Source organism: Narcine bancroftii, chromosome 1, assembly GCF_036971445.1.
Source record: "Narcine bancroftii isolate sNarBan1 chromosome 1, sNarBan1.hap1, whole genome shotgun sequence".
Taxonomy (NCBI): Eukaryota; Metazoa; Chordata; class Chondrichthyes; order Torpediniformes; family Narcinidae; genus Narcine; species Narcine bancroftii.
Genome location: NC_091469.1, coordinates 392,903,304 through 392,914,667, shown reverse-complemented (window position 1 = coordinate 392,914,667; position 11,364 = coordinate 392,903,304). Strand labels below are relative to the sequence as shown.

The following is an 11,364-nucleotide window of genomic DNA, read 5'->3' as shown; positions in this document are numbered from 1 at the left end:
TGGAGAGGATGAAATATGGAATATACTTCATAAAAATCTTGCAATGATAATTAACACACTTCATGGTATCTTCTCTTTTCATTATTAAACTTGAAAAATACTTCAGAGACAGAAATGTAACATTGTGACTCAATATACAGAAATAGCCGATTAATTGAAACAGTCAATACATTAAAGTAAATAGAGTGGAAGCAAAATTTTCTACACCTGGTATATCTTTCTTCTTCTTTGGCTTGGCTTCGCAGACGAAGATTTATGGAGGGGTATGTCCACGTCTGCTGCAGGCTTGTTGGTGACTGACAAGTCCAATGTGGGACAGGCAGGCATGGTTGCAGCGGTTGCAAGGGAAAATTGGTTGGTTGGGGTTGGGTGTTGGGTTTTTCCTCCTTTGTCTTTTGTCAGTGAGATGAGTTCTGTGGTCTTCTTCAAAGGAGGTTGCTGCCCGCTGAACTGTGAGGTGCCCAGATGCACGGTTGGAGGCGAGATCAGCCCACTGGTGGTGGTCAATGTGGCAGGCACCAAGAGATTTCTTTACCTTGTTCCTTGTACCTCTTCTCTGGTGCACCTCTGTCTCGGTGGCCAGTGGAGAGCTCGCCATAGAACATGATCTTGGGAAGGCGATGGTCCTCCATTCTGGAGACGTGACCCACCCAGCGCAGTTGGGTCTTGTATATCTAGTTATATGTTAAATACCAGCTCTCATCTCCAAATTTTAGGGAAATACACATGATTCATTTCAATTAATCATCAAATCTTTTTCAACTGTTTTATGAATCCATTTTAAGTTAATATATTTAACTGTCAAACATTAATATAACAATGTCATCAATCATGTCTAGCTCACCCACGTAATTTGTAGAGGTCTGATAACTGAAACAAAATATTAATTTCCAGAGGTGTCACCTGATCAAGTTTCTGAGCAGCAAACAAATTCATCTGCGGAATATAGAAAATTATCTAAACAGTCTCATTCACATTAATTATTTATTTAATAAAGAAAGAGGTCCATTCCTTCATTTAAATACATTACCTATTTCAGTACAAGATGCAAGAGAGTTGCAAATTTGAGTGCTTCCTTCCCAAGAGATGTAGGCTAATGTATGCAACTAATGTAGGCTCTATATTGCATTAAGATCAAGTTGTTGATAAAGGGTGATTAGATCTCACCAGAAGGAACCAGGACAGCATATTGTATTGCTACTATGAGTTACAAAATACTTAATCTGATCTGTAGTTCTTAGAGAGTGCTACTCCAGTCAATTGTGTAGTGAGTTAGAACATTTAAAACTCCCATGTGTTTGATTCTGTCTTCATTAAACCTGGCATCCAGTATAATAAATATTAAAAAGAGTGAATAGAGAACTCTAACCAAGTGAAGAATATGTCATAGATTGGGCTGAAAAATGCCATTGTTTAAAAGAAAAAATGTACTCGTTTCCCCAGAAAATATTGTCCCAGAAGGCATAATGAGAATTCTTTCTAACCTTTTGCAACTTTTACATTTTTACTAGAGTCTACAATAGTATGGAAGACTCCTGTAATGAGCTCCACGTTGTTAAGGATGGAGTTAAAACTATTATAATCTGAGAAGCTGACTTGGTGAGTCAAAGAACTTCTTGTTGCCTGCAAATAATAAGGAAAACAAAAATAAATTTTACTCATGGAAAATTATTCATGCCATTTGAAACAAACATTTCTGTGTAAAACTAATTGGAATTAAAATTGTAGTTGACAAACATTTAAAATACATCATTAAGGTTGGTTACTCCTATCCTCAATCAGGTATATTACAAAAGTTTCTGCAACTAATTATTAGCAGATCACAAACTAACTTCTGTAAATCTAAATAAATACATATGTGGAAAGGTAGTAATTATAGTTTTAAGTTAATAGAACCAGAGAAACTACAGCACAGAAACAGGCTTTTCAACATACCTTCTATTCCACCTAGTCCCATTGGCCTGTAGCTAGACTATTGCCCTCCATACCCCTCCATTCATGTATCTATCCAAATTTTGTAGATGTCAAAATCAAGTTAAATTACCTTTAGCTGTCGCTCATATCATGCATTGCATGGTAAAGACAAGACAGCATTTCTCCAGGACCATGGAACAAATTTACATAGATATGTTAAAATAGAAGTTAAAATATTAAGACGTATACAGTAAAATTCCATGGTACACTATCCACATATGTTCTGGGAATTTAGAGGCCTGATGGCTTGGGGGACAAAAACTGTTGCCCAATCTGGACGTAAGGTATCTCCTACCAGATGGCAGAAGGGAGAAAAGTTTACATGAGGGGCTGCGTGAAGTCCTTCATAATGTTTACTGCTTTCTGCTTACATTGTGTTTTGTAGATGTCAGTCATGGTAGGAAGAGAGCGCCAATGAACTTTTCCACTGACTTCACTATCCTCTGCAGGGTCTCACAGTCTGAGGTGGAACAGCTTCCAAACCAGGCAGTGATGCAATTGCTCAGAATGCTCTCAATGCATCCTCTGTAAAATGTAGTGAGGATGGAGGGTGGGAGATCAAATTTCCTCAGCCTTCGCAGGAAGTAGAGGCACTGCTGGGCTTTCTTGGCTATGGAGCTAGAGTTAAGGGGCTAGGTGAGATTCTCCGTCAAATGCACTCCAAGGAACTTGATATTCTTGATGCTCTCAACAGTAGAGCTGTCAATGGTCAGTGGAGAGTGATCCCCTGGGCCCTCCTGAAGTTGACAACCATCTCTTTTGTTTTATTAACATTCAGATACAGATTGTTGGCTCTGCATCAGTCCATTAGCAAGTGCACCTCCTCTCTATTCGCTGACACATCATTCTTACTAATAAGGTCCACCACGGTCATGTCATCAGCGAACTTGACAGGATCAGCACCAAGGGAGCAACGCGAGTATTGCCCCCCCCCCCCCCCCAAGCGAGGTGCTCTGCCTCACAAATGGTTGCAGCTATTGTTCACAGTCAGACTCACCCCCACCCCCTCCGGCGTCTCTAGCATACATCAAGGGTCACTAGTGGCTAATGACACTTGATGGCATAAAAACAGTGCTCTCAGCACCAACATCGGAGGGGCGGATGATGATAACAGTACCCCCCACCCACTGATCAAGTTTATGACCATTGCACTGTGCCCTCCTCTGACACTCATTCTGCCCCCGACACTGGAACTTGATGATGCGGGTTCGAGCTGTGTTTTGCTGCAGTCATGAGTCAGCAGAGAGAACAGCAGTGGACTAAACACACAGCACTTGAGAGGCCCCCATGCTCAGTGTGATGGTCAAATGCATATCCACTTCCTCTGAGTGAAGGAGTTCCCCCTAATGTGTCCCTTAAACATTTCAGCTTTCACCCTTAACCCATGTCCCTCTCGTTCATCTCACCCAACCTCAGTGGAATAAGCCTGCTTGCATTTACCCTGTCTGTAGCCTTCATAATTTTATATACCTCGATAAAATCTCTCCTCATTTCCTGCTCCAGGAAATAAAGTCCTAACCTATTCAAATTTTCTTTATAACTCAACTTCTCAAGTCCTAGCAACATCCTTATAAATTTTCTCTGCATTTTTCAGTCTTCTTGATATCCTTCTTGTAAGTGGATGGCTAAAATTGCAGACAATTCTCCAAATTTGTCATTGTTGATACCTTGTACAACTTCAACAATAACAATCCAACTCCTGATTTCAGTACTTGGATTTATGAAGGCCAATGTGTCAAATACTGTCTTTATGATCCTATCTAACTGTGATACTACTTTCAAGAAATTATGTATCTGAATTCCCAGATCCCTCTGTTCTACCACACTCTGTAGTTGCCTACAGTTTACCATACAAATTCTACCCTGATATGTCCTCCCAAATTGCAACACATCTTATTTGTGTGCATTAAATTTCATCTGCCGTTTTGCAGCCCATTTTTCCAGCAGGTCCAGATCCTGCTGCAAGCTTTGAATGCCTCCTTCACTGTCCACTACACCACCAATCTTAGTTTCACCTGTAAATTTGCTGAATCGATTTACCACATCATCCTCATTGTTGATATAGATTTCAATCAACAATGGACCCAGCACCAATCCCTGAGGCACAGGCCTCCTATCAGAGACAATCCTTTATTAACACTCTCTGACTTCTCCCACAAAGCCAAAGTCTAATCTAATTTACCACCTCATTCTGAATTCTGAGTGACTGAACCTTCTTGACCATCCTCCATGCAAGACCTTGTTGAAGTCCTTACTAAAGTCCTAATCAGCACTATTGGAAAGTATCCTAAGATACCGGATACTTGGATATACTTTCCAATAACTTACCCATTACTAATGTCAGGCTCACTGGCCTATAATTTCCCAGGTTATGCTTTCTCTTTCTTAAACAAGATTAGCTACCCTCCAGCTCCTCACCCATGTCTAAGGACATTTTAAAAACCTATGCTAGGGCCCCTGTAATGTCTGCACTAGGATCCCTAAAGGTCTGAGGGAATAGCTTGTCAGGCCCTAAGGATTTAGCCACTCTTATTTCCCTCAAGACAGGAAGCACCTCCTCACTGCAAAGGTTGCATAACCTATTAATGATAATGACTTTCAAATCTTTTCATATGGCCATAAGAAATTAGGAATTATATCAGGCACTATATATTTGCAACAAGGGCTCGTACCTCTCATCCATTGTGGGCATCTATGTGAAGCACTGCCACAAGAAGGCAGCCAACATCATCAAGGACCCCTATCACTCAGGTCACAACCTCTTCTCCCTGATACCTTCAGGCAGAAGGTCCAGAAGCTTGAAAACGAGCACCTCTAGATTCAAGAACGGTTTCTTTCCAATAGCTATCAGACTCTTGAACTCCCCCTTGGTACACTAATCATAGACTGCCCTGACAGCACAAAAGGGCTGACTGTACTATTGTAAGTCACTTCTTTTTGTACTAGGATTAAAATGAATATTTATTATTTATCTTGTGTATTTATTGTCTCTCTTAATTTAATTGAATCAGATTACTATCATTATTTATAAGAACCTGTACAGCTACAGCAAGTAAGGATATTGGAACATATGTACATTGTACAATGTGTATGACAATAAACATTATTATTATTCTAATTTGGCAAGGTGCAATGCCGATTTCATTGTTTTTTTACAGAATCAATGAGTTTGAATATTATTACACAGTACCATAACCAATGATTGTTCCACATATTGAGACACCACGTGTGAACAAACTGTAATCATAATATCCTTGAAATCCAAGAATGAAATTCTGCCAGTCTTACCTTTATCCTTTTGAATGAAAGCCTGCCTCGTATGTTCCTGCTTCAGCCCCTGGAAATTCAGAAATCGTAGTCAAATGTTTTGAAATTTTACTTTATTTTATTTTGTTAGGTTACAGCAGGGTGAAGCTATTACAGGTACACAATCCTTTATCTGGAACCCTTGGGGGACAGTGTGTTCTGAATTTTGGATTTTTCCATATTTTGGAAAGCCAGATTTAAGCCCACCTGAATTGTGCTGCCGTATCCACCCGCACCCCCTTCCAGTTGTGCTGCTGTCTTCCTCGCGCTGCTGTCTTCCCCCCGCCCGCCCGACTCGCGCTGCTGTCTTCCCCCCGCCCGCCCGACTCGCGCTGCTGTCTTCCCCCCGCCCGCCCGACTCGCGCTGCTGTCTTCCCCCCGCCCGCCCGACTCGCGCTGCTGTCTTCCCCCCGCCCGCCCGACTCGCGCTGCTGTCTTCCCCCCGCCCGCCCGACTCGCGCTGCTGTCTTCCCCCCGCCCGCCCGACTCGCGCTGCTGTCTTCCCCCCGCCCGCCCGACTCGCGCTGCTGTCTTCCCCCCGCCCGCCCGACTCGCGCTGCTGTCTTCCCCCCGCCCGCCCGACTCGCGCTGCTGTCTTCCCCCCGCCCGCCCGACTCGCGCTGCTGTCTTCCCCCCGCCCGCCCGACTCGCGCTGCTGTCTTCCCCCCGCCCGCCCGACTCGCGCTGCTGTCTTCCCCCGCCCGCCCGACTCGCGCTGCTGTCTTCCCCCCGCCCGCCCGACTCGCGCTGCTGTCTTCCCCCCGCCCGCCCGACTCGCGCTGCTGTCTTCCCCCCGCCCGCCCGACTCGCGCTGCTGTCTTCCCCCCGCCCGCCCGACTCGCGCTGCTGTCTTCCCCCCGCCCGCCCGACTCGCGCTGCCGGTCTCCCGCCCGCCCGACTCGCGCTGCCGGTCTCCCGCCCCCCGACTCGCGCTGCCGGTCTCGCGCCCCCCTTGCCAGTTTTTGGAGTTTTCTGGATTTTAGATGTTTTCTAACATGCCCAAATTGCATGTACTGTTGTTCCCGTTTCCTTCTTACTGCGAAAACATCTATCTGATACTGTTGGATCCCATTTATTTAACTTTTGTGGTGTGATATATAGCCTGGGTAACCAATTATATTGTATCATGTGTAACCTCGTATTTATTATATTTTTCATAGTTCCAGAGCATAACTTTTCCCATATTTCATTTTTTATCTTTATGTTTAAATCTTTTTCCCCACTTTTGTTTGGGTTTATAGCTTATTTCATCATTTTCTTTCTCTTACAGCTTAATGTACATGTTTGTTATAAATCTTTTAATTATCATTGTTTCTGTAATCACATATGTCTAACAAATCTTTGAGTTTTTTGAGGAGGTTACTAAAAAGGATGTGGGGAAGGTGGTGGATGTTGTCTATTTGGATTTTAGTAAGGCTTTTGACAAAGTTCCCCATAAGAGGTTAGTAAGGAAGGTGGAAGCATTAGGTATTAATGATGAAGTAGTGAAATGGATTCAGCAATGGTTGGATGGGAGATGCCAGAGAGTATTGGTGGAAAATTGTTTGTCGAATTCGAGGCCAGTGTCGAGTGGAGTGCCTCAGGGATTGGTACTCGGTCCACTGCTGTTTGTCATATATATTAACAATCTAGATGATAAGGTGGGAAATTGGATTAGTAAATTTGCAGATGATACAAAGGTTGGCAGTGTTGTGGGCAGCGAGGAAGATTATCAAAGCTTACAGGGTGATACAGAACAGTTAGAAGATCGGGCTGAAAGATGGCAAGTGGAGTTTAATACTGATAAATGTGAGGTGCTGCATTTGGGTAGGACTAATCAAAATAGGACATATATGTTAAATGGTAGACAATTGAGGAGTGCAGTGGAACAAAGGGATTTAGGAGTCATGGTACATAATTCTCTGAAAGTTGAATCATGTGGAAAGGGTGGTGAAGAAGACATTTAGTATGTTGTCTTTCATAAATCAGTGTGGAGTTGGGATGTTATATTGAAACTGTATAAGGTATTAGTGCAGCCAAATTTGGAATTTAGGTCGCTGAATTATAGGAAGGATATAAATAGTATAGAGTACAGAGGAGGTTTACGAGAATGTTTCCGGTGTTTCAGGGTTTGAGATAATAGGGAAAGGTTGAACAGGCTTGGACTTTATTCCTTGGAGCATAGTCAATTGAGGGGTGATTAGATAGAGGTATTCAAAATTATAAGGGGGAAAGATAGAATCAATGTGTATAGGCTTTTTCCACTGAGAGAGGGGGAGATTCAAACAAGAGTACATAGATTGAGAGTAAAAGGGGAAAATAAGGGAAATATGAGGGGGAATTTCTTTATGCAGAGGGTGGTGGGAGTGTGGAATGAACTTCCAGCAGTGGTGGTAGAAGCGAGATCGATGCTAATATTCAAGGAAAGTTTGGATAGGTATATGGATGGGAGAGGTGTGGAGGGTTATGGGCCAAATATGGGTCAGTGGGACTAGGTGGGAGGTGATGTTCGGCACAGACTAGTAGGGCCGAACTGGCCTGTTTCTGTGCTGTAAATGGTTATATGGTTATATTCAAAGCTGCTTCCTTCTGGTAATCTCAGTCTGCTTCCCAATTTGTCCTTTAAGTAGGTTTTCAACTTTTCGATGCAGTTCCACTCACAACCTCAGTAAGTTGATCACAATTTTCCCAATAATTCTGCCAAGAGGCTATAGCATTTTATAAAAATTCTCATTGGAATTTCTGGCCTGTCTGACTCTTGACCCACATATTGGATCAAATTGTGCTGGACCTGACCCACAGCCTGGGTCTTCTGTCTGCATCCACCTGGAACAGAAGGAGATAACTGAACTCAATGGACCCTGGAGTTGGGCAGCAACTAGGTCACAGATGCAGAGCTGGAAGTTGAAACTAATTTTTGCAGTTTTAAAAAATCTAAACATTAAAAATGTAGAAGAAATTTTTTTTAATGACAAAATATAAAGGAACAAAAATATGACAAACTTTAAAAAAAATTTTCACCACCTTTTCCTTTTTCTCTAATACACAGACCTGTAATTAGTGGAGTCTAAGATTTGATATTGGGCCCGATTTGGAGTGGGATCAGACTGGTGATTTTTCCATGTAATATTGAAGCATCCCAGCAATACTGGGCCCTGCCAGTACACTACAATGATGGAATGTACAGCAAATGTTTTTCAGGATCCCTGGGATGAAATCTCTTTGAGGAGAGATTAAACAATCATGGCCTATAATCTCTTTGAATCTATTGAAACAAAAATATTGGCCTTGACAGGGATGATGTTTGCCCTGGGGGTATCTATCCAGAATCAGGATCACAGAATGTGAGGCGTCAGCCATTCAAAGATGAAGTGAAAGAGATTTCTTCAAGCAAGGGGTAATGAATCTTTGGAATTCCCTTGTACATTGAGGTACATTCAAAATGGAGATTGATAGAATTTTCAATATTAGAGGAATCAGGGGATATGGGACATCCAGAAAAGAGGCAGTGATGTAAAACATTCATGGTCTTACTGAATGGCTTAGCAGACATGAAGGAGAGAATATCATTCTCTTGCTTTCATTTCTTACACAGCATTGGGACAGTATAAAAGCTATTTAAAACTACCCAAATCTTATTTTCATCTGAAGATATCAATCAACCATCACAGCAACTACAGACTTTCCTATTTAACTCCACAGAAATCAGCCTGCTTTTTAAAAAAAAAATCAAAAAATCTCTCAGTGTAGGCCTATGAGATCATGTTTTTTTTTAAATTTTATTTGAAGAAGGTAATTACTATCTAACTTTCCTTATTTATCCATGTGACCTGGTTTCTTTGTCCTATCCACCCCTCTTCCCACCTTCTCTGCAATGTAAAAGAAATGTGCCTTTCTCTCTTTCTCAGCTCAAATGAAGGACTTCAATCTAAAATGTTAACTCTGTTTCTCTTTCCATAGCTACTGCCTGACCAGTATTTTTTGTTTTTTGGGCTGATTAACATACATGGGGAAAAAAAAAGACTGCTCAGAGAAAGAAATATACAGCTATTTGAGTCATTTATTTTGTTTAAGCCAGTGGTTCTCAACCTTTTTCTTTCCACTCACATGCCACCTTAAGCAATCCCTTTCTAAATCACAGAGAGCTATGGCATAGGGAATACTTAAAATGGTATGTGGGTGGAAAGAAAAAGGTTGAGAACCACTGGTTTAAGCATTCAATTGTATTTATAGTATTGGTTTTTCATTAAAAAAATATCATGTTAACATTGCTGTATTTTTAGACAGATCTCTAATAATTTTAATGAATTTAATATTCGCAACAGTTTTGAGAGCTGCATGGAGCATTGGGACAACCAGAAAAACCATTGTGTCTGTACAGCTGACCAGTTATGCTGAGACCCTGCTGCATAGAATCTACAATTACCATACAGCATATGATTTTAGACAAAAGGAGTGAAGCATTATTATTCCACTCTTTATTAGTTAAAACCAAAATTTCAAAAACTCTCTGGTCAACACAATGCCTGGCTAACTGAATGGTTTATTTTTTTAAAATAATGATTTATTTGTTCTTAATTTACCCAATTTATATTTATCGTTAATACTGTGTGGCATCTCTCCCCACCCTCGACTAATTCCCAAACTTAGTATGTTCCCAATATTTGTGCTATGCTGAAGTTGCACTCTGCACATCTGCAACATAGAACCTACTAATGTACAGTGATTCATAGAAATAGATGCTAGCAACAATTTACTTTGGAGTGATCAGTAATAAAAGCAATATGATGCCTGTTTATTTACAGTATTGCTGTGTGCTCATTATCAAAATCAAAACCAATTTTGATTATATTGACCAGAACCTTTGTATATTGTAGCTGGAATTTTTGGGACCAAAATAAAAACACAACATTCTAGTTCTCAGTAGGTGGTTTTGCAATAAAGATGTAATGGAAATGCAAAGAATGAGAGAGAAAATATCTTGTGGAATAATATCTGCTTTGAGGCTTTAGTTACCACAAGGTAGTTATGAATCATTTTGCAACTATGACTTAAAGCAAGACAAAACTCTTTGAAACAAAACGCTGTGCTGTTGCTAAATGGTACATGAAAAGCATTAAAATAAACCATCTGGACCAGGTTAACTGTAATGTGAAGACTATTCACATTTCTTGAATACAAGAAAAAAATTGGCATCCACCGAGATCTCCTGCTGCCTTAGGTCTCAGGTCTAGACATTATATTAACAATGTGGCTCATAAAGCTGAAAACTAATGACCACAGGTACAAAATAATTTAAACTGCCCATTGAATTTTAAAAAATGAAAAAAATAGACATTTTTGAAAATCAGCAAATATCTTTGTCATAAAGCAGAATGGATAAAATTAAAGTAGTACTGTACTTTTTCTGATAAACAAAATACTTGGTCACCTGAAGTAGAATGTATTATATCACAGCAGCAATGACATATATTTTTTCCAACCAGCTCCAATTATTTTTAAGGAATTCTCTTGAAATGAAACGCAATTTTAGAGGCTACCAATACAGACTTCTCTTGCCACCACTTTTTCACAGTATAATTTCCATGAGGACAACTGAATTGCAATATCCATACCTCTTTAGCACAAAAAAGTTGAAAAGCAAAACCTTGTTGCAAAAACATCTGTTTTCACAGGAGCCAATATTGCAAGGTATATGACCAGAAGTAAACCAGAAATTAATCACAAGCTCAAAAAAAATCAGAGAGAATTCACCACAGCACCAGTCCAGGGAATATTGCTAAACAGAGATCAGCTCTTATTAATTACAATAGAAGTAGCAGATTATCATATTTTGTTTTGCATTTGAAATATAGTTTATACTGCATCTGTGGTGAATTGTTATAGTGACTCTATGCACAACACAATGCCACACCTTTATACTATGACCTCATAATTGAAGGACACCAATTAGTGCAGATGGGCAAAAACATCTCCTCCATAATTTCTATCAACACCACCGGATTGCCTACTTATCCTCTTCTCTACTCGTTCTACGCCTAAACTGTGTGGCTTGGTACAACAGCAAAACCATCTACAAATTTGCTAGCAATACAACAGAAGTGG

The 11,364-nt window shown here is 40.7% G+C and overlaps 1 long non-coding RNA gene across 1 annotated transcript; it reads right to left on the bottom strand.

The window, feature by feature from the left end:
* Positions 1-1,017: 1,017 nt before the first annotated feature.
* LOC138751429 (uncharacterized) lies at positions 1,018-11,125 on the bottom strand. Its single transcript, XR_011349915.1, has 3 exons — positions 10,875-11,125; positions 5,263-5,311; positions 1,018-1,623 (listed from the first exon to the last, which is right to left on the bottom strand). It is a non-coding gene; the product is annotated as an uncharacterized lncRNA (long non-coding RNA).
* Positions 11,126-11,364: the final 239 nt, after the last annotated feature.